Genomic DNA, 26,804 nt, shown 5'->3' with positions numbered 1-26,804 from the left:
TGCTGCTAATGGAGGGAGAAGCAGTTGGAGAAGTCTCAGGAGGCTCTGGAAGCTTGATGTTGCTTAGCAGAGCATCGAGGTTGGAGAAATGTCTTGTGCCCCAGATGGACTGGCACAATTCGAAATATGGCCAGTTCAAACAACCTCGACCTCCTCTCGTTGTTGTTGTTCACCCGGTTGAATTTCTTTTGCAGGCTTTTTAGCTTGCTAATAACCTGCGACTTGTCCCTTTCAAAGCTGTAGTCTCTGAGCTTAGGTGCAAGCCTCCGTCCCTGTAAATGTGCCTATTAATTTCCCCGGAGCTCATGGGTCTCTGTCACCCCAATTCCCTGCCATGTTGTTTTTAATGCCGTTCCACATCTGCATTTTTCAGACAAAATGCCAAAAATGTCCTAAAATGAAACGGCTGTCTGAAAGTGTCTACAGACTAAGCCAGACTTAATATAGCAATGGACAATCCCAACAGACAATGATCAATTCACCAGCCTGTACTCGTTAAGTCTAAACAGAAATACAAACTCCAGTAGACTCACTAGAGCTGTTCAGTAGCCAGGTACTGTGAATGCTTCCAAATCTGGAGCATGCCTGACACCTAGCGGCCACTAATTATTTCATTGTGATTCCCAGCCAAACCAAAATAAACAGAATACATGCAGAATCATGGAAAACATTGCCAGTCCCACAAAATTGGTATGTCAACAACCCATGTTTAAAGCCAGGTCAGGTCGAATCCAAATGTTCACACTGAACCAGTTCAATGCAACCTTTTACATAGGGACATGGCATCTCAGTGCAAAGGGAGGCAGGACCTGCAGCATTACAGTATTAGCATCCCGGGAAGGCCGATAAGCCTTTTACACAGGAGTCAATGGGAAATGCATCAGCTCTGATACTACCTACCTTGGAAGGCAAGTACCAGAATGAAAATGACCCCCCATCCCATGTTTGTCACATTCACACAGGTAAGTGAAGCAGTTAAAAGGCAGTTAATTACCGTCTTTAAAGGGCAGTGTAAAAGGGCCTTCTGAAAGCACTTCTTTGATTCAAAGCTAACTGGATCACTAAGAGCCATCCAGTTAATCCCACCTCTCAATTCTTTAACTTGAATCACTGCAACTGTTCTTGACTTCAGACATTTATTCAATTCCATAAAGTCACCACGGTTAGTATATAATGTAGAAGTTTGCGCATTCTCCACATGGGTTTCCTCTCAGTTCCAAAGAGTGGTGGTTAGTAGGTTAATTGATCACATGGGTGCAATTGGGCAACGCGAGTTCAGAGGCTAGAAAGTCTTGTTACCATCCTGCACCTCTAAATTTAAAATTTTAATTTTAAAAGTTCCATTTTGAAAGTTGCAATTGAATCTGCATCTACTGCTTTATCAACCATGCATTACAAATCCCAAGCACTGGCTGCCTCTATACGGACTGAAGCAAACCAGGCATCACCTTACTCAAGAAAAGTGCCCCAATCAGCTGATATTGTGGCACATGTTGACCATGCTTTCCTCTTGGTAAACGTGCAATTTTTTTTCAAGCAGATATGGGTGTGGTATTCATTTTCAATTGTTGATGCCATTCAACAGGTGCAATGATACAAATCCTTTTTTTTTTAAATCACAACACCACAATCAGTTCAAATTCAGTCTATCTGTAGTAACTGAGAATTCCAAAACTGTAGATGCTACAAATATGAAAGAAGAAATAGAATATAATGGAAATGCTCCACAAGTCAGACAGCATGCATAGGAAGAAAGCCCATGAATGGGTTCACATTCCCAAGACCTGTCAGCAGGACTGGGAAAGTGAGAAAACAAGACCATGTTATTCAGAGAATGGGGGGAGGGGGAAGGATTGGTGCAAAAAGGTTGAGGTTAAAGCAAGGCCAGTATTTCCAAGGATTCCAACAGTTCTGACCTGCATTTCACATTTGTCCCTTTGCTTATTTCTTCTTTCACACGGTTGATTAGATTTTCACATAGTAGGCAGATTAATGGTTGTAGGGAAAGGCAATTAGGTGGAGCTAAGACCACAGTCAGATCAGCCATGATCTTATTGAATGGCGGTGCAGGCTTGACAAACAGCTTGATGGCTCCTTTTTCTTGTGTTCACAGTCTAACCTATCAGCTAAATGGCCCCAGAAACACATGGACTTGGCATGAATCTATCAGAGATATCCCCTATCCATCGCTACCACTCTAATTTTTCCAGTTCTGAAACGTGAATTGAATTTTCCTTCCCACAAATGCTTCATTACCCCTGAGTATTTCCAGCACTGTTATTTCACTCTATCTGTAGACCCAGCATGAGTTATGAGACAATCAGATGTTACCAGAGTGAAGCAGATCTTGATGAGACAAATTAGAGTTTCACTCCACTATCCTTCATTTTCAGGCCAACCGTGTCCTTTCCAACTTTTCTTGTGACAGCTCATGCCCTTTTACCCAGCCTGGATCTTTTTAAGCAGACTATATTCTGTGGTTTTTTTTGTCCTATCCAAAGCTTTACTTTAGTGGCTTTGACCAGTGACATTATCCTTAACAATATAATTGTAGTTAAAGGAAATGTCCTAATTTACCTGCATTTTTATTTTTGATTTAAGCAATTGAACATCAAAAGATGTAAAAGAAGGCTGGCTCAAGGTTTAGGTAAAACTTTACACAAGGTTTATCGCAAAGAAATAATTTCACCATAAATTGATGGTGTTGCATCAAGAGATTTCAAACTTATTTGCTTATTTACTGCCGTGAGGTGGCAGGATGGTTTGGAGGGATCATCCAGTGAGGCTGTTTGGGTGGAATTGAGGGGTGGAGGAGGCATGAGGGCACTCATAGGAGTGTATTATAGACCACCAAATGGGCCAAGAAAATTGGAAGAACAAATTTGTAAGGAGATAGCATATATGTGTAATAAACATAAGGTAGTGATCATGGGAGATTTTAACTTCCCTCACATTGATTGGGATACCCATACAGCAAGAGGGCTGGATGAGCTAGAGTTTGTCAAATGTGTGCAAGGTAGTTTTCTTAATCAATACATAGAGGAACCAACTTGGGACGGTGTAATTCTGGATCTCCTGTTAGGGAACGAGATAGGTCAGGTGTCTGAGGTTAATGGTGGAGAACAAATTGGGTCTAGTGATCACAACTCTATTAGTTTTAGGGTAGTTTTAGGAAAGAGCAAAGAAGGGCCTAAAGTTGAGGTTCTGGATTGGAGAAAAGCAAATTACGAAGGAATAAGAATTTGGGGAGTATTGAGTGGGACATGATTTTTTTCAGGAAAGGATGTAAATGAGAGTACAGAGTAGATATGTCACAGTGAGGATCAAAGGAAAGGCTGGAAGTCATAGGGAGCCTTGGTTTTTGAGGAATATTAGAAATTTGGTTAGGAGAAAGAGGGAGGTGTACAAGAGGTAGAAAGAGCAGGGTGATGAGAAATTGAAAGAGAACTACAAAGAGAGTAGAAAAAAATCTTAAGAAAGAAATTAGAAAGGCCAAAAAGAGGCACAAAGAGGATTTGGCAGGCAGAGCAAGAATAAATCCAAAGGGTTTCTATAGGTACATTAAAAGTAAAAGATTAATGAGGGATAAAATTGGACCCCTTGTAGATAGCGAGGGTAGGCTATGTGAAAAGTCAGAGGAGATGGGGGAAATTTTAAATGATTTATTTTCCTCGGTATTCACTAGGGAAAAAAATTATTGTACCAGTTGAAGTAAAGAAAAATAGTGGGGAGGTCATGAATCATATAAGGATAACCGAGGAGGTAGAGATGGCAGTGTTAAAAAAGATAAAGGTGGACAATGTATTTCCCAAGGACACTCAGGGAGACTAGTGTACAGATAGTGGGGCCATTAACAGAGATATTTAGGATGTCACGGGGGTAGTGCCAGAGGATTGGAGGGTGGCTCATGTTGTTCCGCTGTTTAAGGGTCTAAATGTAAGCCTGGAAATTATAGACCTGTGAGTCTGACGTCTGTGGTGGGTAAGTTGATGGAAAGTGTTCTGAGGGATGGCATTTACAAATATTTGGAAGAACAGGGATTGATAGGTAGTAGTCAGCATGGTTTTGTCAGGGGAAGATCATGCTTAACATAGAGTTTTTCGAGGGGGTTACAAAAAAGATTGATGAAGGGAAGACTGTGGATGTTGTCTAATTAGACTTTAGTAAAGCTTTTGACAAAGTTCCCCACAGGAGGTTAGGAAAAAAGGTGGAGGTATTTGGTATAAATAAGGAGGTAGTGAAATGGATTCAGCAATGGTTGGATGGGAGGTGTCAGAGAGTACTGGTAGAAATTTGTTTGTCAAATTGGAGGCCAGTGACTAGTGGAGTTCCTCAGGGATCGGTCCTGGGTCCACTGTTGTTTGTTATATATATTAACGATCTGGAAGAAGGGGTGGTGAATTGGATCAGTAAGTTTGCAGATGATACAAAGATTGGTGGTATTGTGGACAGTGAGGAAGATTACCGTAGCTTAAAAAGAGATATAGGAAAGCTAGAGTAGGCTGAGAAATGGCTGATGGAATTTAATATGGATAAGTGTGAAGTGTTGCATTTTGGAAAGGCAAATCTAAATAGGTCATATATATTGAATGGTAGACAATTGAGGAGTGCAGAGCAACAAAGGGATTTAGGAGTTATGGTAAATAGTACCCTCAAAGTTGATACTCAGGTAGATAGAGTGGTGAAGAAGGCATTTGGAATGTTGGCCTTCATAAATAGGAGTATTGAATTCAAGTGTTGGGATGTTATGATGAAATTATACAAAGCACTAGTGAGGCCAAGTTTGGAATACTGTGTGCAGTTTTGGTCACCAAATTATAGGAAGGATATAAACAAAATAGAGAGAGTGCAGAGAAAGTTCACGAGAATGTTGACAGGATGTCAGGGTTTGAGTTACAGAGAAAGGTTGAGCAGCCTGGGGTTTTTTTCTCTAGAGCGTAAAGATTGAAGGGGGATTTGATGGAGGTGTTCAAAATTTTAAAAGGGACAGAGAGAGTCAACGTGGATCGGCTTTTTCAATTAAAAGTGGGGGATATTCAAACCAGAGGCCATCGTTTGAGATTGCAGGGGAAAAATTATAAGGAGAACATGAAGGGAAATTTCTTCACGCAAAGGGTGGTTGGGATGTGGAATAAGCTTCCGGCAGAGGTGGTTGAAGCAAGGACGTTATTTACATTTAAGGAAAGACTGGACAATTACATGGAGGGGAGAGGATTGGAGGGGTATGGACCAGGTGCTGGTCAGTGGGACTAGGAGGGTGGGGATTTGTTCCGGCATGGACTAGTAGGGCCAAACTGGTCTGTTCAGTGCTGCATATGGTTATAAATGGATTTTTCCTGGCACAATGGTGTTCTGGACCTTCCAGATCACTTCATCCATTGAATTATTTTGGAACAATAAAGAGAGGCTGGATGGACTCAACAGGTCAGCCAGCATCCATAGATATAAATAAAAAACAAATGTTTTGGGACAGGACCTTTCTCCGGGATTCTTTTAGGAATAGCTTTGGAAGTCATAGTGAGCCAAAGAAAAACTGAATTTAACAAAACAGATGAAATTTATTTCCTCTCCCATTCTTCATTGTCTGCTGAACATCTGTTCATTGCATAGTAGATACTACTCTCAGTCCTCACTCGCCAACCATCCCTCACCTCCATCTCAACAGCTCGGCTACAATATTTCTACACACTCTTAAATGCAATACAAAAAAAATATACTCATGGTAGGGCCTTGGAGAGTGTTTTCTAACAGATTGACCGAGAGGTGCGGATACCATAGTTCCTTGAAAGCAATGACACAGGTAGACAGGATGGTGAAGGCAAGTGTGCAAAATGCCTCATTCACAGTATTGAGTGAAGTGGCAGATGGAATACTATCTGGGTAAGTTTGAAGTGGGTCTTTGAAAGGTCAAAGGTGGAGTGCGTGGTTGATGGCAGGATTCTTAATAGCGTGGAGGTGCAGAGGGATCTTGGTGTCCATGGTACTGTGGAAAGTAATTAACGGTGTGTATGGTGTACTGTCCTTCATTGGTCAAGAGATTAAGTTCAAGAGCTCTGAGGTAATGCTACAGATCAATAAAACTCTGGTCAGGCCACACTTAGAGTATTATGTCCATTTCTGTTTGATTTGCTATATAGGTAGAATGTGGAAGTTTTTAGATGGGGTGCAGAGGAGATATACCAGAATATTGTCTGGATTGGAGAATATAATCCTATGAGGAAAGGTTCAACCATCTAGGACTGGAATGGAAGATAAGGTCACTTAATTACATCAGTAGTATGCAAACTATTGGAGAGGATTCTTAATGAGGACATGAGCATTTGGAGAAGTATAGCCTACTCAGTCAGCAAGGCTTTGTGAAGGGAAAGTCATGCCTCAAGTTTTTTGGGAGGTAACAAAAGAAATTGATGAAGGTAGGGCTGTAAAAAGTAGTCTATATGAATTTTTGTAAGGCATTTGACAAGGTCCCCTTTGTTCAGAAAGTCATGAGACATGGATCCATGGAACCTTGGCAGTGTGGATAAAAAATGAGCTTGCAGGAAGAAAGCAGAGAGTAGTAGTGGAAGGGAAATATTCTGCCTGGAGATCAGTGACTAGTGGAGTTCCGGAAAGATCTGTTCTGGGACCCTGCACTTTGTGATTTTTTTTAATATATAGGTGACCTGGATGAAGAGGCAGAAGGATGGATAACTCGGAGGTTGAAGGATTTGTGGATTGAGCTGAAGGTTGTTTATGGTTACAAGAGGATTATGGACTGGATGTAGAGTTGGTGGAGAAGGGGTAGAAGGAGTTCAATCCGGATCAGTGTGAGGTGATGCATTTTGGAAGGACAAACCAGAAGGCTGAGTACAGGGTTAATGGTCACTTACTTAAGAGTGTGGATGAACAGAGGGACCTTTGGAGTCCAAATCCTTACAACCCTCAAGGTCACCGCACAGATTGATAGGATAGTAAAGAAAGCCTATGGGATGCTGGGCTTCATTAATATGGGGATTGAGTTTAAGATCATGTTGCAACTCTACAAATCTTTGGTAAGACCACACTTGGGGTATTGTGTTCAGTTCTGGTCACCTCATTAAAGGAAGGATATGCAAGTTCTGGAGAGGGTGCAGAGGAGATTTACCAGGATGTTGCCTGGATTGGAAAATAAGTCTTAAGAGGCAAGGTTAGCGGAGCTGGGACTTTTCTCTAGGAGTGTGGAAGGATGAGAGAAGATTTAACAGAAGTTTACAAGATTCTATAGATAGGGTGGACAGCCAGCGCCTGTTTCCCAGGGCGGGAGTGGCGAGCATTGGAGTACGTGTGTACAAAGTGAAGGGAGTAGTGGAGACATCAAGGATAGGTGTTTTTGCACTGAGAGTTGTGGGGGCCTGGGGTGCCTTGCAGGGAGTGGTGGTGGAGGCTGGAACATTGGGGCATTTGAGAGACTCATGGACAGGCATCTGGATGGAAGAGAGGAGGAGGATTGCGGGGTAGAGATGGTCTAGTATTTTTTAAGGGAAATGTGTAGGTCAGTGCAACATCATGGGCCAAAGTGCCTGTACTTTGCTGTAGTGTTCTATGTTAATTGAGGTGTATGAGAGGCATAGATCTGCCACAAAACCACTGTTGGAGTCTTCTTTCCTTGTACTGCATGGATTAAGTCAATGAACTTAGAGATATTGTCCATTGTTTGTCTTTTTTTAATAAATCCAGTTTCGTCAAGTTTTACTATTTTTGGTACACAGACAGCCAATCTGTTTGCTCATAGTTTTGCTATTACCTAATTCCACCTGCATTGAATTCGCCCATCGTTATTGAATGAAGATCTACCGGGACCAATGCCTGAAGAGGGCACACAAAATCAGTGAACCGGTGCGGACTCGAAAGGCCAACATGGCCTGTTTCTGCTCCGTAAATGGTTATATGTTAGGATATTGAGTACAGGAGTTGGGACTTTTTGTTACAGCTGTACAAGATGTTAGTGAGGCCTCATATGCAATACTGCCGAACTGATGCCTTTAAATTGGTAAGATGCAAAAATGATTTGGAGGATATTTTCGGGAATGAAGGGCTTATGTCAGAAGAAGCTGGATAAGCTGTGCTTTTATCCCCAGAACATAGGAAGCAAAGGGGTGACATTATAGAGTTGTTCTAAATCATGAGGACACAGAAAAGGTGAATAGTCACATAGGTTTTTTTTTTAAAAAAGCACTGCCAATTCGTTCCAGGATTCTGCTGCATTTTTTAATATATAAATGCTACACCTGCTGTGTAAAAACCACGAACATGGATTGGAAGGTCATTCCAGTCCCAGCTTTTTTCCCCAAAGTAGAGGTAGTAACAGGGCCAAAATGCCACCTGCGTAAAAAGGGTGATCCAGCGTTTCGGCACCATGATGGGAATGGATGCGTTTGTGTACTGTTTTTTTTTAAATAAAGTGTCTTTACCAGTAAGCATTTAAAACTTGGTCAAAACATGCAAGTAGGACCACAGCAAGAATCTTTTTAATAATACTGCTGTCCTCTCTCTCCCAGCGGCCCACTGTCTGCTCTCTGTTGCTGTGGGCCACTCATGGAGAGGGGTAAGGGTAATCACGTGTAGCTGGATCCATCACTAAGCCATCAAGGTATCATTCCCAGTACATCACTGATTTGACACTACATCTGCCAGATTGAGCTGCAATTATCTTTGGCTTGGCTTCGCGGATGAAGATTTATGGAGGGGGTAAAAGTCCACGTCAGCTGCAGGCTCGTTTGTGGCTGACAAGTCCGATGCGGGACAGGCAGACACGGTTGCAGCGGCTGCAGGGGAAAATTGGTTGGTTGGGGTTGGGTGTTGGGTTTTTCCTCCTTTGCCTTTTGTCAGTGAGGTGGGCTCTGCAGTCTTCTTCAAAGGAGGTTGCTGCCCGCCGAACTGTGAGGCGCCAAGATGCACGGTTTGAGGCGATATCAGCCCACTGGCGGTGGTCAATGTGGCAGGCACCAAGAGATTTCTTTAGGCAGTCCTTGTACCTTTTCTTTGGTGCACCTCTGTCACGGTGGCCAGTGGAGAGCTCGCCATATAACACGATCTTGGGAAGGCGATGGTCCTCCATTCTGGAGACGTGACCCACCCAGCGCAGCTGGATCTTCAGCAGCGTGGACTCAATGCTGTCGACCTCTGCCATCTCGAGTACTTCGACGTTAGGGATGAAAGCGCTCCAATGGATGTTGAGGATGGAGCGGAGACAACGCTGGTGGAAGCGTTCTAGGAGCCATAGGTGATGCCGGTAGAGGACCCATGATTCGGAGCCGAACAGGAGTGTGGGTATGACAACGGCTCTGTATACGCTTATCTTTGTGAGGTTTTTCAGTTGGTTGTTTTTCCAGACTCTTTTGTGTAGTCTTCCAATTATACAGCAAACATAAAAGACAAAAGTCGATTTGGCTGACAACGAGTATTTCACTCGAGAATACCTGACCGGCAGGCGCTTTGGGTTGAGTCCATCTTGGATGTCTATGCATGTTCCCATAAATGAAGAAGTCTGAAATGAGCTGGAGATGAAAAGGCTGAAGATGAAATGAGCTGGTGTGAAATAGTGATGCATCCTTGACGAGACTCACTGTTTTGGTAGGTGGGTGAACCACTGATGTGTTGCTGGGAGGAGAATGAGAGATGATTTAATTTATAAGTACATAATTTATGGTTTTGACAGGACAGATGTGGGGTGGCTGTCGATCTTTCAAAATAGGGCAAGGTCATTCACGAAGAAGATAAAATGTATGGATCAAAGGGTACTAAATCTGGAACTCTTTCGGAGGGTGTACGTTCAGTTACTGATGTATTCAAGAGTCACTGACAGACCTTCAGATATTAAGGGAGAGATTAGTGTTAGGGAGTGGCCCTGTAATAAAAGACCCCACACTGATCCCACTGTCCTGCTCTCAGCTGCCCATAGGTGTCTCTAGTCACCTTATGCTGTGAACAAGCTGGTCTGTGGGTTTGTCCTCAGTTTGAACAGTCTGAAGCCACCAATGTTCTCTTTCTTTATATGTCACCAGTCCCAATGATAGATAGCAGTGATTAGTTAGGGATTACATAAGGTGGCATGCATTATTGGCATGGTTTCGTAACTCAAAACAAAATGGGCCACGGACAATTTTTCTCAAGCTAAACATTTCAGTAACAATTGGGTGTAAAGCAGTGGTTCTCAACTTGTTTTCCCCCCACTCATATTTCTTTTTCTTTTCTTTTTTTTCTTTAGACGAAGATTTATGGAGGGGTAATGTCCACGTCAGCTGCAGGCTCGTTTGTGGCTGACATGTCCGATGTGGGACAGGCAGACACGGTTGCAGCGGTTACAAGGGAAAATTGGTTGGTTGGGGTTGGGTGTTGGGTTTTTCCTCCTTTGTCTTTTGTCAGTGAGGTGGGCTCTGCGGTCTTCTTCAAAGGAGGTTGCTGCCTGCCGAACTGTGAGGCGCCAAGATGCACGGTTTGCGGCGATATCAGTCCACTGGTGGTGGTCAATGTGGCAGGCACCAAGAGATTTCTTTAGGCAGTCCTTGTACCTCTTCTTTGGTGTACCTCTGTCACGGAGGCCAGTGGAGAGCTCGCCATATAACACGATCTTGGGAAGGCGATGGTCCTCCATTCTGGAGACTTGACCTACCCAGCGCAGTTGGATCTTCAGCAGCGTGGATTCGATGCTGTCGGCATCTCGAGTACTTCGATCTTGGTGATGAAGTCGCTCCAATGAATGTTGAGGATGGAGTGGAGACAACGCTGGTGGAAGCATTCTAGGGTGATGCCGGTAGAGGACCCATGATTCGGAGCCAAACAGGAGTGTGGGTATGACAATGGCTCTGTATATGCTAATCTTTGTGAGGTTTTTCAGTTGGTTGTTTTTCCAGACTCTTTTGTGTAGTTTTCCAAAGATGCTATTTGCCTTGGCGAGTCTGTTGTCTATCTCGTTGTCGATCCTTGCATCCGATGAAATTGTGCAGCCGAGATAGGTAAACTGGTTGACTGTTTTGAGTTCAATGTGCCCGATGGAGATGTGGGGGGACTGGTAGTCATGGTGGGGAGCTGGCTGATGGAGGACCTCAGTTTTCTTCAGGCTGACTTCCAGGCCAAACATTTTGGCAGTTTCCGCAAAACAGGACGTCAAGCGCTGAAGAGTTGGCTCTGAATGGGCAACTAAAGCGGCATCGTCTGCAAAGAGTAGTTCACGGACAAGTTGCTCTTGTGTCTTGGTGTGAGCTTGCAGGAGCCTCAGTTTGAAGAGACTGCCATCCGTGCGGTACCGGATGTAAACAGCGTCTTCATTGTTGAGGTCTTTCATGGCTTGTTTCAGCATCATGCTGAAGAAGATTGAAAAGAGGGTTGGTGCGAGAACGCAGCCTTGCTTCACGCTTATATACCACCTTAAGTAATCCCTTACTAATCACAGAGCATCTTTGGCATAGGGATTACTCAAGGTGATATGTGTAATGGAATATATATTTGGGAGAATTTGGTAAAATTAGAGTAGGTTACATACATAACCACATTTTAAAGCAGATCTTATTAGAAATACTGAAGAATTTATATTCAGTAACATTGCAGAACCTATGGAGAATGTTATGTACATTTCACAAGTAGGTGCTAATTGAAATGATGTCATGAAATGAATAGACCATTGTTTGCATTGGAGACAGGCTGGCTGATTGAATAACTACAAGGTTTCTGATCTTTCTACAAAGTGCTCACAGAAAGGTCACTCCTGTGTTTTGCTTACCTAAGACAACAGCTTGACCAAGTAGAATAACTCCTGTTGTTTGCTGACAAAGATGGGGTTTTTTTTTGCAAGTGAGAGTCACATGGGATTTCTAGCAGTCTCAATTGTGGGGGGGTGGGGAAGAGAGAGACAGAGCGAGCGAGAGCGCGGGAGAGGGAGAGGGAGAGGGAGAGGGAGAGGGAGAGGGGGAGAGGGGAGAGGGGAGAGGGGAGAGGGGAGAGGGGAGAGGGGAGAGGGGAGAGAGAGAGGGGAGAGAGAGGGGAGAGAGAGAAGCTCAACAAGCTCTCTCAGCCAGTGTGTGTGTGTGACACTGAAAGAGACAGAACAGTCACAGCTGAAACAAACCAGGGTAAGCTTGTTGGAAACAGAAACAAACCAGGGTAAGCTTGTTGGAAACAGAAAGCTCCAGAGTGGCAGATGGTTGGAGGTGCTATCTGTCTGAGGTTTCCCTTGGAATAAGTGGAAAAGAAAAGAACTGTGTGGTAGCCTGAAAGAAAGAGGTTATCATCTGGAGAACTCTGATGGAGCAAGTTTCATCAGCGAAACATTGAGGTGACTCATGGTGGTACCTCAGTTGTGAAAATCCTGGAAATACAAATCTCTCTCTGCAAACCCTACAAGAACCTTCCTGAGCGGTAAACACTTACTTTTCGAGCACCAAAGCCTGGTGAACTTTATACATGCTAAATTCTGTGCACAGTACAAGAATTGCCTGCAACCAGTGAACTTGGAAGAATAAGAAGTGAGATTGAACTGTGAACCAAAAGAACTTTTCTTAAATTTACACACATCATACACGTGCACTTAGAATTAGAAGGGGGTTAATTTGGGTTAGTTAATAGAGATAAGTTGGTTTGATTCTGTTTTCATGTTTAAAGATAATTAAAAACAACTTTTGCTTAATACTTGGTGAATGTCTTGCTACAGGGTTTTGTGGTCCTTTGGGCTCATAACATATGTGACTGGAAAGAAAATGTTTGAAAACCACTGCTTTCGATCAATACTTGTAGTAGATTTTCCCACACTCTTATTAATTGTGCACATATTTTATAAATTATGGGTGTATATTTTAAATTATGTGCATATTTTCCCCACGCTCTTTTATAAATTGTGCACTGTATGTTTTATTCCCGCTACAATTTTCCCACGCTCTTCTATTAATTGTTGTGTGTTAATAAAAATCAAGTTGGATTGCAAATCCTTGTGTTCAGACTCCTCTCTCAAACCTGACACTTTCTCAACACGTCCCACCTCTTCTGCTCCTGCAATGCAGGCCTGCTGTGTAAAAAGGCACACTGACCCGGCATTATGCCAGCTTTGTACAGTTCAGTGTAAACAACCAAAACCAGCTTAATGTCGGATCTTCTTGACAGCAATATCACGGGATTTCTGTGTTTTTTAAAAAAAGTGTTCTCATTTGGAGTCTAAAACTAGAGGGTTTAGATTTAAGATGGGAGGGTGGTAATTTAAAAGGAAGCTGTGGGGCAATATTTTCCATTCAGAAGATGGTGCCTGTCTGAAATTAACTGCCTGAGGAAGTGGTAGAGGCAGGGGCAGTTCCTGACTTCAGCCATGGGGCCTGTTTCCAAGCTATAAAACTCTATGCCACCAACACACAATAAGGAGCTGTAAATAAAATTATTTAACATAACATTACCTCCTCAGTCATCTTCTAAACTCAATGAGGGTTGGTCGAGGAAAATGGCAACAATGAAATCAACATAAAGTAAAAACAAAATGCTGGAGAAACTCAGCTGGTCAAACAATGTCCTTTATCTAAAAAAGATAAAGATACATAACCAACATTTCAGGTTGGAGCTTGATGAAGGGCTCAAGTCCGAAATGTTGGTCATGTATCTTTATTTTTTTTGTGTAAAGGACACTGTTTGACCTGCTGAGTTTCTCCAGCATTGTGTTTTTATTTCAACCACGATATCTGCAGACTTTTGTCCTTCACTGCTTGAAGCTGCATATACACATGAAGAAGATGATGGGATGAAATGCTGATGGACTGAAATGAGTGAGAGGAACTTTATAGAGAGAATATTTTGATCTACACTGGCTTCTACAGCATCATCAGAACATAATGAACTGAAAAGCTCATGTTAATGCCAGAGCATGTACCTAGTTAAAAAATCAAGTTGAGATTCTTAGAATGAGGCATCTAGGAGTTTAACGGCTGGAGTCAAAACAATATCATCTTGTATTTAGTTTAATCTAATCCACACACACACACACACACACACACACACACACACACACACACACACACACACACACACACACACACACACACACACACACACACACACACACACACACACACACAAATAGATGTGCAAAAGATTAACCCAAATAAGCACGCTCCCTGAATGCTGCCTGACCTGCTGAGTCCCTCCAGTTCATTTTTGTTTGCAAAGGATTAACCAAGCAGTGTTACTCATTTAAGTTTAAGTTGCTTGGTTAACGCATCAATTGTGGGACAATTTCAGCAGTTTTGTTAACGTAAACATTCAATTACTTTTTTTCTTAATTCCTAATGTCACAACTTCTCATCAATCCATATTTGAATTATTTTTTTTTAAATTTAGACATAAAGCAAAGTACCACGCTATTTCGACCCATGAGCCTATGTTACCCAATTACACCCAATTGACCTATACCTCCAGTCTGTTAGCCCCCAGGGAAAACTCATGCAGACACAGGAAGAATGCACAAATTTCTTGAAGACAGCACAGGATTCGAACCCCGGTCCCAATTGCTGGTCTGTAAAGGTGTTGCGCTAACCACTTCACCAACCATGAATACCGAAATTACATTTTCTAGCACACTTTATACTGTAGGAATCCAGCGCAAGTTCTTGCCTGGATAAGAGAAGTAACTTAAAATGTTGAGAGTCCCAAAAAGATGGGAAAAAGATTTAAATATACAAATTCATGATGAGGCCTGGTCAAGATTATGCCAGGAGAGTGTAACCAATACAATTAATGTTAGATATCAAATGGTACCATATAATTTTTTTTTACACCAATTATACTACACTCCGTACAACTTGCATGGACTTAATTCATATTGTTCTGACAAATGTTTCAGATGTAACTAAGAAACAGGAACCTTATTACATGCAGTTGGTCTTGTGAAAAAGTGGGAAAATTTTGGGAAGACTTGATTATTGGGACAAATTATGAAGATACAGATACCAAAAGATGCAGAATATTTTTGCTTGGTGATTTATATGACAGTGTGATACTAAATTGAAGTTAGACAAATATCAACAAAAATGTTTGAGTATAACAATAGCAGTGGCACGTTAATGTATGCAGTAACATGGAAATCAGATAATTTTAAAGGTTGTATAGATGGCATATGGAAATTCAAAATTGTATACCATTGGAAAAGATTACATAATTTAAGGAATCAACCCAAGAATTTTTATATGATTTGGAAACCATACATGCATTTCATCATTAAGAGTCCGTCCACATCGTCCATAACATCCACTCCTCCCAATTAATATGTATAGGGTAGAATAATATGTTAGGAATATATGAATAGTGAATGATAAATAAATTCAGGTGTTTTTTTTTTCTCTTTTTCTTTTGGGGAGGGGAGGGGGATAAAAAGAAAAAAATATACATAATTTTGTATCAGTTTTATTGTTTTTGATGAAGAATTATATGACTGCATTGATGCAAATGAAAAACAAAATTTTCAAAAAAAATGTTGAGTCCTCAACATTAAGCTTGAAGTTATGGATTCACATAAAGCTGACTGCCAATATTTTGCACTTGTTTAAATTGGACAGTTTTCCCACTTATCAGGTGTTAATTCAGATGGAATTCACAAGAAAAATGACCCATTTCAGGGAGTCAAGGGATAATAAGGATGAGGCAGACTGACCTCATAACATCAACATCTTCACACTCAAAACTCAGTGGCTAGAAACTGGTCAAATTCAACATGTGGATGCTTAAACTATTGTTGCTAATTTTATATAAAGTGTTAGTTAGATTTATGTTTTGTGCATCAATTAATTGACAATTCATTGATAATTCCATGAGTAAAGAAAGACAGAAGACATACTTATCACCACTTGAGTCCCCATGAGTCATAAAGTAGCACTCTTGACCAAGTCAGATGAAGTTAATGCCACACATGTTCTCAGGATGTTCCTGAGCATGGTAGTTACTGTTGTAATGTAGGAAAACTCAACACCTAATTTATTCTCAGCAAGCTCATGGAAGCCATGGCTTAAATCTGTACAGTTGGTTCTGTCAATGAAACAGAACATGCCAGAGCCAGGTCCAACCTGCATCTGATGCTCATGCTCGTCCAACACGGGAGACCAAAGACTAATTTCATACCCAAACTAATTTAATAATACTGAGGAAGGTTGACCAGATTATTGCGAGAATCTACTGTTCATCCTCACATAGTGCCATTGAATCCCTTTAATAGGGTCTCTTTGGAAGTCACAAAACATAGATTAACATTTTTGCTTGAAGAGTCTGAAGAACAAAAAAAAAAGCAGAAATAAGCCACTCACCCTTTGCCCATGCTCTGTTGTTTGAAAAGATTATGGCTGATCTTCACCTTAGTAACACCTGCCTGTATAAACCAATAATCTTCAATTACCCAAATGTCCACAAGACTAATAATTTCTGCCTTAAATCCACCCAGCGACTAACACTTCACAGCCCTTTTCATCAGACATTTCCAAAAATTCACTACCTTCCAAGTGAAGAAATCTCCTACTTTTCCTGAATAACCAACCAGCTATTTTGAAACTGCACCCCTGGTCCCAAACACTTGGCCAGGGAACAGAATTTGTGCAGCTACCCTTTCAAGGCCCATTAAAATTTTTCAACAAGATCATCTTTCATTATTATAAAATCTGGAGAGTACAGGTTCACTCTACTCAGGGGGCTATTAAAGGAAGAATTTAATGAAGCACAAAGTTTACTCTTAGAGCATTGACAAAAGTTACTCATTAAAAGTTCATAAGACACTGAATACTGAAGTTGACCTTTCTCCTGTATTTGTGCAACTTGTTGCACATTAACATAAAATGTCAAGCCAGATTGAAGACTGCTCACCAGAATTTAAACCCCCCCCCCACCCCCTCTATTATCCACACTTAACTGTGTAGCACAAAGGCCACATCATATGGAAACTCCATATCCTAGAGCTTAGCACTATAATCCAGATAGTGACTGTGCCTCAGTCAGGAAACATACAGGAGGTCCCAACTATATATTACCATGCACAGTTAGCAAAGTTGGAGGCAGGATTTGCCAGAAGTGTTCTCAATTATATTTAATTTGTGTAAATGTGATTAGGGCAACTGGGAAGCTGCAGAGAGAAAAACTTCCACCTTCATATCTAGAAATAAACTTTCAATCATTCAACTGTGAAACCTTAAAATTATTTCAAGTTTTCTTTCTCTTGAGATATTTGTCTCAAATGTCGAGACATTTCAAGATTGCTAAAATTGAAGTGAACAAGTTTAAAATTAAGAAAACTAAAAACACAAATCACAATTAAAATACTGTAAATAAAGCCAAGTATACAAATCTAAGAGACATCCTTTTTTTGTAAGTAACGTGACAGATTATGTTGTGTTTGTATTGGATGTAGGAATGTTTTTGGGAGATAAATTGGGGCGGGTTTTTCTTAGTATAGGTCACATAAAAACACTTCAAAACAGATCTCATTTAAAATACTGAAGCTCTGCTTAAGCCACACAGGGTGGCTCCTGGGGGCCTTTGCAAAAACTTTGGGGAGTGCCCAAGAGACTTCACTAATGGATTGTTGCTTTGAAAAACAACAGATAAAAGAGATCGGAAGAGTAGTTCGGAGCCGCAGGATGTCTGCGAGTGCATCTTGCTGTTCTAAGAAGGTCATGTGGTTTTGCAAGCAGAGAGAGTCAAACAGGCATTTTCTCAGCGAGAAAGAGAAAGAATTCAGTTCTGGAGTTTTACAGTTCAGCAGCAGCAGCTGGGACTGGAACAAGACAAGGTGGAAAGCTCGTGGAAAACTCCATTTGGAAGACAGGCTGTGACTGGTCAAAGTCCTTGTGGTTCATGCAAGAGGACTGGCTGCCTAATGTTTCACTTGAAATAAGTGAAACAAAAAGGAACTCTGTGGTGACCTGAAAGAAAGAGGCTATCATCTGGAAAACCCTGATGGGACAAGTTTCTTTGGCAAGACACTGAAGTGGCTGATTAAAAGGAATCAGTTTATGTCCAAGAACAACAAATCTCTCTTTGAAAACTGACAAGAACCTTCCTGAGTGGTAACCATTTACCTTTCAAGCACCAAAGCCAGGTGAACTTCATAAATGTTAAATTCTGTGCACAGTTTAAGAGTTGCCTGCAACCAGTAAACTTGGAGGAATGAGAAGTGAGGTTGGACCGTGAATCAAAGAACTTTTCTAAACTTACACACACATTACATACAATTGCACTTAGAATTAGAAGGGGGCTAAGTTAGGTTAGTTAAGTTAATAGTGATAAGATAAAGTTTGATCCTGTTAATGTTTAAAGATAATTAAAGGCAACTTTTGTTTAAGTAAACATTTGTCTTGGTGAATATCTATTGCTGCTGGGTTTTGGGGTCCTCTGGGCTTGAAACAGCAGACAATCCCCTTCAGAATTAAAAGCATCTCATATCCTGTGCTTAGACTGACCTGGTATAGCAAGACAAGTCTGCTCCAATGGGCCCTGTAGAAGTCCAGCAGTAGGAATGAATGGACAAATTTGGACTTCAATGAGTTCTCTAACATGGACACAATAGATTGATTCCTTGCTACAGTTCTGATGAATGATGCAATTAACTCTTAACCAACAGCACAAAAAGATTATCAAGGTATTAATTAGTTGCTTCCTACATTACACTAGTAGCTGCACTGGAACATATCTTGTGTCTTTTGTCAAAGCCTTTTTAAATCTCATATTTGTTTCCATATACAGGCAAAGACAGCATGACAAAAGGAAAAGAATCTAGAAAAAGAAAAGTTCTTGTTTATTTTTCCAGCACCATCAGTTACGAAGCTGCCTCAGGTCTTGGTTACAGACAACAAATTTTGTCCTTTCAACAGCATCCCACAGCAAATATAAAGTGTAAGGAGTTGAGAATCCAGCAAATCTCATTAAAGCAACCACTAAACTGGCAACCTGATCAAAACTATATGTAGTCAACACAGTGAAGCATAAATTGGGGAAAAATCACGTTAAAACTTACATACTTCAGACAAACTACTGCATGAACACAAAAAAAAAGTTTCTGCTTAAGCACGAGTATGATATGCAGAAACTGGAGATAACGCAAGGAAGAATCCCAAGATCAATCTCATGTGTCAGAAGAGTGAGCCAAGATGGAAAGCCTGGAGAAACCTGGGCTGTGGACCATTAGACACAGCTGAAGTGGTTTTGTCATACAAATAGCAACCAATAATTAATAAAGAGGTTAATCTGAGCATTACTGACCATGACAAAGGAGAGTGAAAGTATATTTCAGATTCTTAATTATCAATACACAGAATGAGCCAGGAAAACAAAATCCTTGGAATTATTTGGTTGGCACACCAAGAAATTGCTGGAATGGTAAGTTAACATGGTATAGTTGCCTCTAGTTTTGAGTATTTTCCATGGATACAGTAAAATGGTGATTAAGTTGTTAAACTAGTTACTACTACTTGATCCATTTGATGTCGGGACGGAAGTCCAAATCCAACCACTGCAGCTCTATCATTTAATTTCAGTTAATTAAAACTGAAATATCAAGCAAGCATCAGTACCGTTGACAGGATTGTTGTGAAAACCCATCCTGCTCGGTGATATTCTTCAGGGAAAGAAATTTGCTGTCATTTAGGTATAAATATGACCCTTGTTCCACCATTGAAGTTGAGTACTATGTGCCCTCTGACAGCCTTATTTATGTGATGAATATACTTTTGCTCATTCCAAGTTTTGTTTTACTATTCTCCAGAACAAGGAGCACATTCTTTAGGTTCCCTTAGAAACACTGAAGAATTAATGTGTAATAATTATTGGGGAGGGTATAGTTTATTTAGATTACTGATATTGTATTGTAATTTTATTATTTTATTCTTATTTTTTTTTATGTAATCCTATATGTTATTCATGTTATAAAATCTTAAATAAAGTTTAAAAAAAAACACTGAAGTGAACTGTACTGCATAGCTTTCTTTTTCTATCTGTCAATTTCTCTAATAATGACAATAGCCACATTACAAGATGTAATTCAATGTTTAAGATCCACAGAATCTCAAGATTGATTTTTATATATTTTATTTTATTTTATTTTCGCCTTATTTTTGCTTTATGACAGATTTAAGTGAGTTAGGAGGGTGAAGCTTTTCTGAGTTACACTTTCACTGAATGAAGCAAGTATTTTTCTTCCCCATTGATCTCTTGAAGCAATTGAAATATTTAAAGTTTTACCACTGAAAGAATAGATGCAGATACACAGCAATTCCTCAGAATCATGGATCACTTACTTCCACTCCTATTCTGTGGGGAGTGAGATGGCTAATGAAACATAGAAACATAGAAGATAGGAGCAGGAGAAGGTCATTCGACCCTTCGAGCCTGCTCCGCCATTCAACGAGATCATGGCTGATCTTAAAGTTCAGTACCCCGTCCCCGCCTTCTCTCCGTAACCTTTAATACCCTTATACTGAAGAAATAGATCTAATTCCCTCTTAAATATATTTCATGAACCTGCCTCTACTGCCCTCTGTGGCAATGAATTCCACAGATTCACCACCCTCTGGGTAAAGGAATTCCTCCTCATCTCAGTCCTAAATGGTTTGCCTATTATCCTCAAACCATGGCCCCGGGTTCTGGATTTTCCCATCATTGGAAACATCCCATGTTTGTAGTAAGTATTTGAATATGGATGGGCAGGTGATAGAGAAGGGAAATGCTCTGGAAGAAGATGAAGGGCAATTGGCAGGAAAAGTAAATAATGTTGTTATTAAAGATGAGGGAAAACAGGGATTAAAAATTGGGAAATCTCTGCAATTCATATATTTTAATGCCAGGAGTATTGTAAAAAAGGTGGATGAGCTGAAGGTGTGTATTGATACTTGGAAGTATGATGTGGTAGCGATTAGTAAGACATGGTTGCAGGAGTGATGTGATTGGCAACTGAATATCCATGGGTTTCGTTGTTTTAGATGTGATAGAGTCGGAGGGGCAAGAGGAGGTGGGGTTGCATTCCTTGTCAGGGAAAATATTACAGCGGTGCCTAGGAAGGATAGATTAGAGGGCACATCCACGGAGGCTATTTGGGTGGAACTGAGGAGTAGGAAAGGAGAGGTTACACTTGTAGGGGTGTATTATAGACCACCCGGAGGGGACCGAGACCTAGAGGAGCAAATCTGTAGGGAGATAGTAGATATTTGTGATAAGCACAGGGTTGTAATTATGGGAGATTTTAATTTTCCACATATAGATTGGGAAACACATTCTGTGAAAGGACTGGATGGGTTAGAGTTTGTGAAATGTGTGCAAGATAGTTTTTTACAACAATATGTAGAGGTGCCGACCAGAGAAGGAGCAGTGTTAGATCTACTGTTGGCAAATGGGATGGGTCAAGTGACGGAGGTTAGTGTTGGCGAGCACTTCGGGTCCAGTGATCATAATGCCATCAGCTTCAATGTCATTATGGAAAGAGAGTAGTCAGGGCCAAGGGTTGAGGTTTTTGATTGGGGAAAAGCTAGATTTGAGGAGATGTGAAAGGGCTTGCAGGGTGTGCATTGGGACAATTTGTTTTATGGGCAGGATGTAGTAGAGAGATGGAAGTCTTTTAAAGATCAGATTTTGAGAGTGCAAAAGCTTTATGTTCCTGTTAGGTTAAAAGGAGGGGCAAAAGGTTTGAGAGAGCCGTGGTTTTCAAGGAATATTGGAAACTTGGTTCGAAGAAAAAGGGAGGCGTATATTAGATATAAGAAGCATGGAGTTAAGGAGATGTTTGAAAGATACATTGAATGTAAGAGGAATCTTAAGAGAGGAATTAGGAAAGCTTAAAGAAGGTAAGAGGAAACTATGGCAAGCAGGGTGAAAACTAATCCAAAAGAGTTCTACAAATATGTTAATGGTAAGAGGAAAGCTAGAGACAAAATTGGTCCCTTAGAAAATCAGAGCGGAAAACTGTGTGTGGAGCCTAGAGAAATGGGGGAGATATTGAACAGTTTCTTTTCTTCGGTATTCACTAAGAAGGATATTGGGAGATCTGAGATTTAAAAAAAGCAAATTGGGTAAATATGGGGAATATAGAGATTACAAAAGGTGTAGTTTTAAGGCTTTTGAAGAATATAAAGGTGGATAAGTCTCCGGGACCAGACGGGATCTTCCCCAGGACATTGAGAGAAGTGAAGGAGGAAATAGCAGAGGCTCTGGCGGTAATTTTCCAAATGTCATTAGATATGGGGATAGTGCCGGAGGATTGGCGAATTGCGCATGTGGTTCCGTTACTTAAAAAGGGTTCAAGGAGGAAGCCTGGCAACTATTGGCCTGTAAGTTTGACGTCTGTGGTAGGTAAATTAATGGAGAAAATTCTTAGAGATAGTACTTATAAACATCTGGATAGACAGGGTCTGATCAGGAGCACTCAACATGGATTTGTGGGAGGAAGGTCATGTTTGACCAATCTGATTGAATTTTTTGAAGAGGTGACAAGGAATGTGGATGAGGGTAGCGCAGTGGATGTTGTCTATATGGACTTCAGTAAGGCCTTCGATAAGGTACCACATGGAAGGTTACTTAGGAAGGTGTAGTCTTTAGGTATAAATTTTGAGATAGTCAAATGGATTGAACATTGGCTGAAAGGGAGAGGCCAGAGAGTGGTAGTGGATGATTGTCTGTCAGGTTGGAGGCCGGTGACCAGTGGTGCACCTCAAGGATCTGTATTGGGCCCATTGTTGTTCGTTATATACATTAATGATCTAGATGATGGGGTGGTGAATTGGATTAGTAAATATGCAGACGATACTAAGATAGGTAGAATAGTGGATAATGAAGAAGGTTTTCAAGGATTGCAGAGGGATTTGGGCTGCTTAGAAAAGTGGGCTGAAAAATGGCAGATGGAATTTAATGCTGATAAGTGTGAGGTGCTTCATTTTAGTAAGAAGAATCAGAATAGGACATACGTGGTAAATGGGAGAGCATTGATGAATACAGAAGAGCAGAAAGATTTAGGAGTAATGGTACATCGTTCCCTGAAGGTAGAAAGTCACGTGAATAGGGTGGTGAAGAAGGCTTTTAGTATGCTGGCCTTTATCAATCATTGCATGGAATATAGGAGTTGGGAGGTGATGTTGAGATTGTATAAGACGTTGGTGCGGCCTAATTTGGAGTTCTGTGTGCAGTTCTGGTCGCCTAATTATAGGAAGGATATAAACAGAGTGGAGAGAGTGCAGAGAAGGTTTACCAGAATGTTACCTGGGTTTAAGCATCTAGAGTATAGGGAGAGATTGGACAAATTAGGTCTTTATTCTTTGGAGCGTAGAAGATTGAGAGGGGATTTGATAGAAGTATTTAAGATTATGAAAGGGATAGACAGAGTGGATGTGGATAGACTATTTCCGTTAAGAGGAGGAAAGATTAAAACAAGAGGACATGAGTTAAGAATTAAGGAGCAGAGGTTTAGAGGTAACATGAGGGGGAACTTCTTTACTCAGAGTGGTAGCCGTGTGGAATGAGCTTCCGGGAGAAATAGTGGCGGCGGAGTCAATTGTATTATTTAAGAAAAGGTTGGACAGGTATATGGATGAGAAGAAGATGGAGGGTTATGGGCATTGTGCAGGGAGGTGGGACTAGAAAGGGGTGTTTGGTTCGGTGCGGACTAGAAGGGCCTAATGGCCTGTTTCCTTGCTGTAATTATTATGTTATGTTATGCATCCATTCTGTCCAGTCCTGCCAGAATTTTATATGTCTCTATGAGACATCTTCTAAACTCCAGGGAGTACAATCCCAATTTGCGCAATCTTTCCTCATAAGTCATTCCTGGCATGACCTTCCTCCCACAATATCAGCCTGGTGAATCGCCTCTGCACTCCCTCCATTGCAAGAACATCATTCCTTAGATAAGGTGACCAAAACTGCACACAATACTCCAGGTGGGGTCTCACCAAGGCCCTGTACAGCTGCAGTAAGGTATCCTTGTTCCTATACTCAAACCCTCGATATGAAGACCAACATACCATTTGCCTTTTTAACTGCCTGCTGTACCTGCATGCTCGCCTTCAGAGACTAGTGTACAAGTACCCCTAGGTCTCTCTGCACTTCCCCATCTCTTAATCTATTGCCATTCAAATAGTAATCTGCCCTCCGGTTTGTATTACCAAAGTGGATAACCTCACATTTATCCACATTGTAGTGCATTTGCCATGTATCTGCCCAGTCCCTCAATTTATCCAAATCACACTGGAGCTTCCAGATCCCCTCTTCCGTGCACACAACCCCTCCTAGCTTAGTGTCATCTGCAAATTTGGAGATATTACATCCAATCCCCTCATCCAGATCATTAATGTAAATTGTGAACAGCTGGGGTCCCAGTACAGATCCCTGTGGTACCCCACTGGTCACCGCCTGCCACTCAGAAAACAAGCCATTTATCCCAACTCTCTGTCTTCTACCTGCCAGCCAGTTCTCAATCCACATCAATACTTTGCCCCCAATCCCATGAGCCTTGATTTTGAAAGCCAGTCATTTATGCGGGACCTTATCGAAGGCCTTTTGGAAGTCCAGGTACACCACATCCACTGGCTCTCCCCCATCTATTTTACCTGAGACCAGATGGGGCAGAAGATGGCTGATGGGCAGTTATTAAAAACCATAAAACATTGGAGAGGAATTAGGCTTATCGGACTGTTGAGTCCTCTTCATACTCCTTCAAGAGAACGGGGTGCACTCCTTGCACTGGGGTGGTGTGTGCTCCTGGCACATAGATCAGCAGTTCTCAATGCCATTCAAAATGATCCAGCTCAACATGATGAGGTCATGGACAGGGATTCTCAAGAGTCAAGGTGGGGGAAGATCTCTGGATTCTTTGGTATATTGTATATTGTTTTCTGTAATTTTATTTAATATTTGGTTTAGATCTTCCCAAAATTTTTCTACTTTCTCACATGTCCAGATTGCATGAATTGTTGTTCCCATTTCTTTTTTACATCGAAAACATCTATCAGATACTGTTGGGTCCTATTTATTTAACTTTTGAGGTGTAATGTATAGCCTGTGTATCCAGTTATATTTTATAATACGTAACCTCGTATTTATTGTATTTCTCATCGTTCCAGAACATAACTTCTCCCATGTTTCCTTTTTTATCTTTATATTTAAATCTTGTTCCCATTTTTGTTTAGTTTTACCATTTGTTTCCTCATTCTCCTTTTCTTGCAGTTTAATATACATATTTGTTATAAATCTTTTGATTATCATTGTATCTGTAATCACATATTCAAAGTTACTTCCCTCTGGTAAACTCAGACTGCTTCCTAATTTGTCCTTCAAGTAGGATCTCAATTGGTAATATGCCAGCACTGTATCTTGAGTTATATTGTATTTATCTTTCATTTGTTCAAAGGAAAATAATCTATTTCCTGAAAAACAATTTTCTATTCTTTTGATCCCTTTTTTTTCCCATTCTCTAAAGGAAAGGTTATCTATTGTAAAAGGGAGTAACTTATTTTGCGTCAATATTAGTTTTGGTAATTGATAATTTGTTTTATTTCTTTCTACATGAACCTTCTTCCAAATATTGAGTAGATGATATAATACTGGAGAACTTCAATGTTGTACCAATTTTTCATCCCATTTATATAATATGTGTTCAGGTATCTTTTCCCCTATTTTATCTAATTCTAATCTAGTCCAATCTGGCTTTTCCCTTGTTTGATAAAAATCTGATAGGTATCTTAATTGTGCAGCTCTATAATAATTTTTAAAGTTTGGCAGTTGTAAGCCTCCTTGTTTATACCATTCTGTTAATTTATCTAGTGCTATCCTCGGTTTCCCCCCTTTCCATAAAAATTTCCTTATTATTTTCTTTAACTCCTTGAAGAATTTCTCTGTCAAGTGTATTGGCAATGCCTGAAATAGGTATAATATCCTTGGAAAAATGTTCATTTTAATACAGTTTATCCTTCCAATTAGTGTTAGTGGTAAATCTTTCCAATGCTCTAAATCGTCCTGTAATTTTTTCATTAGTGGATAATAATTGAGTTTATATAGTTGGCCGAGATTTTTATTTATTTGTATACCTAGGTATCTTATTGCTTGCATTTGCCATCTGAATGGTGATTCCTTCTTAAATTTTGAGAAATCCGCATTATTCATAGGCATTGCTTCACTTTTATTTACGTTAATCTTGTAACCCGACACTTCTCCATATTCCTTCAATTTCTTATATAATTCTTTTATTGATAGTTCTGGTTCTGTTAAGTATACTATAACATCATCCGCAAATAAACTGATTTTATATTCCCTGTCTTTTATTTTTATCCCTTTTATATTATTTTCTGTTCTTATCAATTCTGCTAGTGATTCTATAGCTAATGCAAACAATAAAGGTGATAGTGGGTATCCCTGCCGTGTTGACCTGCTTAAGTTAAATTGCTTTGATATATATCCATTTACTGTCACTTTTGCCAATGGTCCCTTATATAATGCTTTAATCCAATTAATATACTTCTCTGGTCAACTGAATTTTTGCAATACTTTGAATAAATAATTCCATTCTACTCTGTCAAAGGCCTTCTCTGCATCTAAAGCAACTGCTACTGTTGGCACTTTACTCCCTTCTACTGCATGAATTAAATTAATAAATTTACAAATATTGTCTGTTGTGCGTCTTTTTTTCATAAATCCAGTTTGGTCTAGATTTACCATTTTCGGTACATACTCTGCTAATCTGTTTGCTAATAGTTTAGCTATTATCTTATAATCTGTGTTAAGTAAAGATATTGGTCTATATGACGCTGGTGCGAGTGGATCTTTCCCTTGCTTTAGTATTACTGTAATTATTGCTGTTTTACATG

General features: G+C 40.4%; 1 protein-coding gene across 5 annotated transcripts in view; it reads right to left on the bottom strand.

Annotated features, from left to right (window-relative positions):
* znf407 (zinc finger protein 407) overlaps nucleotides 1-26,804 on the bottom strand; it is a 589,445-nt gene that overhangs the window by 539,393 nt on the left and 23,248 nt on the right. For 3 of the 5 annotated variants that reach the window (XR_011352118.1, XM_069920758.1, XM_069920762.1), the window contains one exon: nucleotides 16,284-16,345. The exons of the other annotated variants lie outside the window; for them this stretch is intronic. The gene's annotated coding sequence lies outside the window, so the exon portion shown is untranslated. The remainder of the gene's footprint in view (nucleotides 1-16,283; nucleotides 16,346-26,804) is intronic. 5 annotated transcript variants of the gene reach the window in all.

This window comes from Narcine bancroftii, chromosome 2 (genome assembly GCF_036971445.1).
Source record: "Narcine bancroftii isolate sNarBan1 chromosome 2, sNarBan1.hap1, whole genome shotgun sequence".
NCBI classification, from domain to species: Eukaryota; Metazoa; Chordata; class Chondrichthyes; order Torpediniformes; family Narcinidae; genus Narcine; species Narcine bancroftii.
The sequence above is the reverse complement of the archived record's forward strand: the minus strand, read 5'-3'. Positions and strand labels throughout refer to the sequence as shown.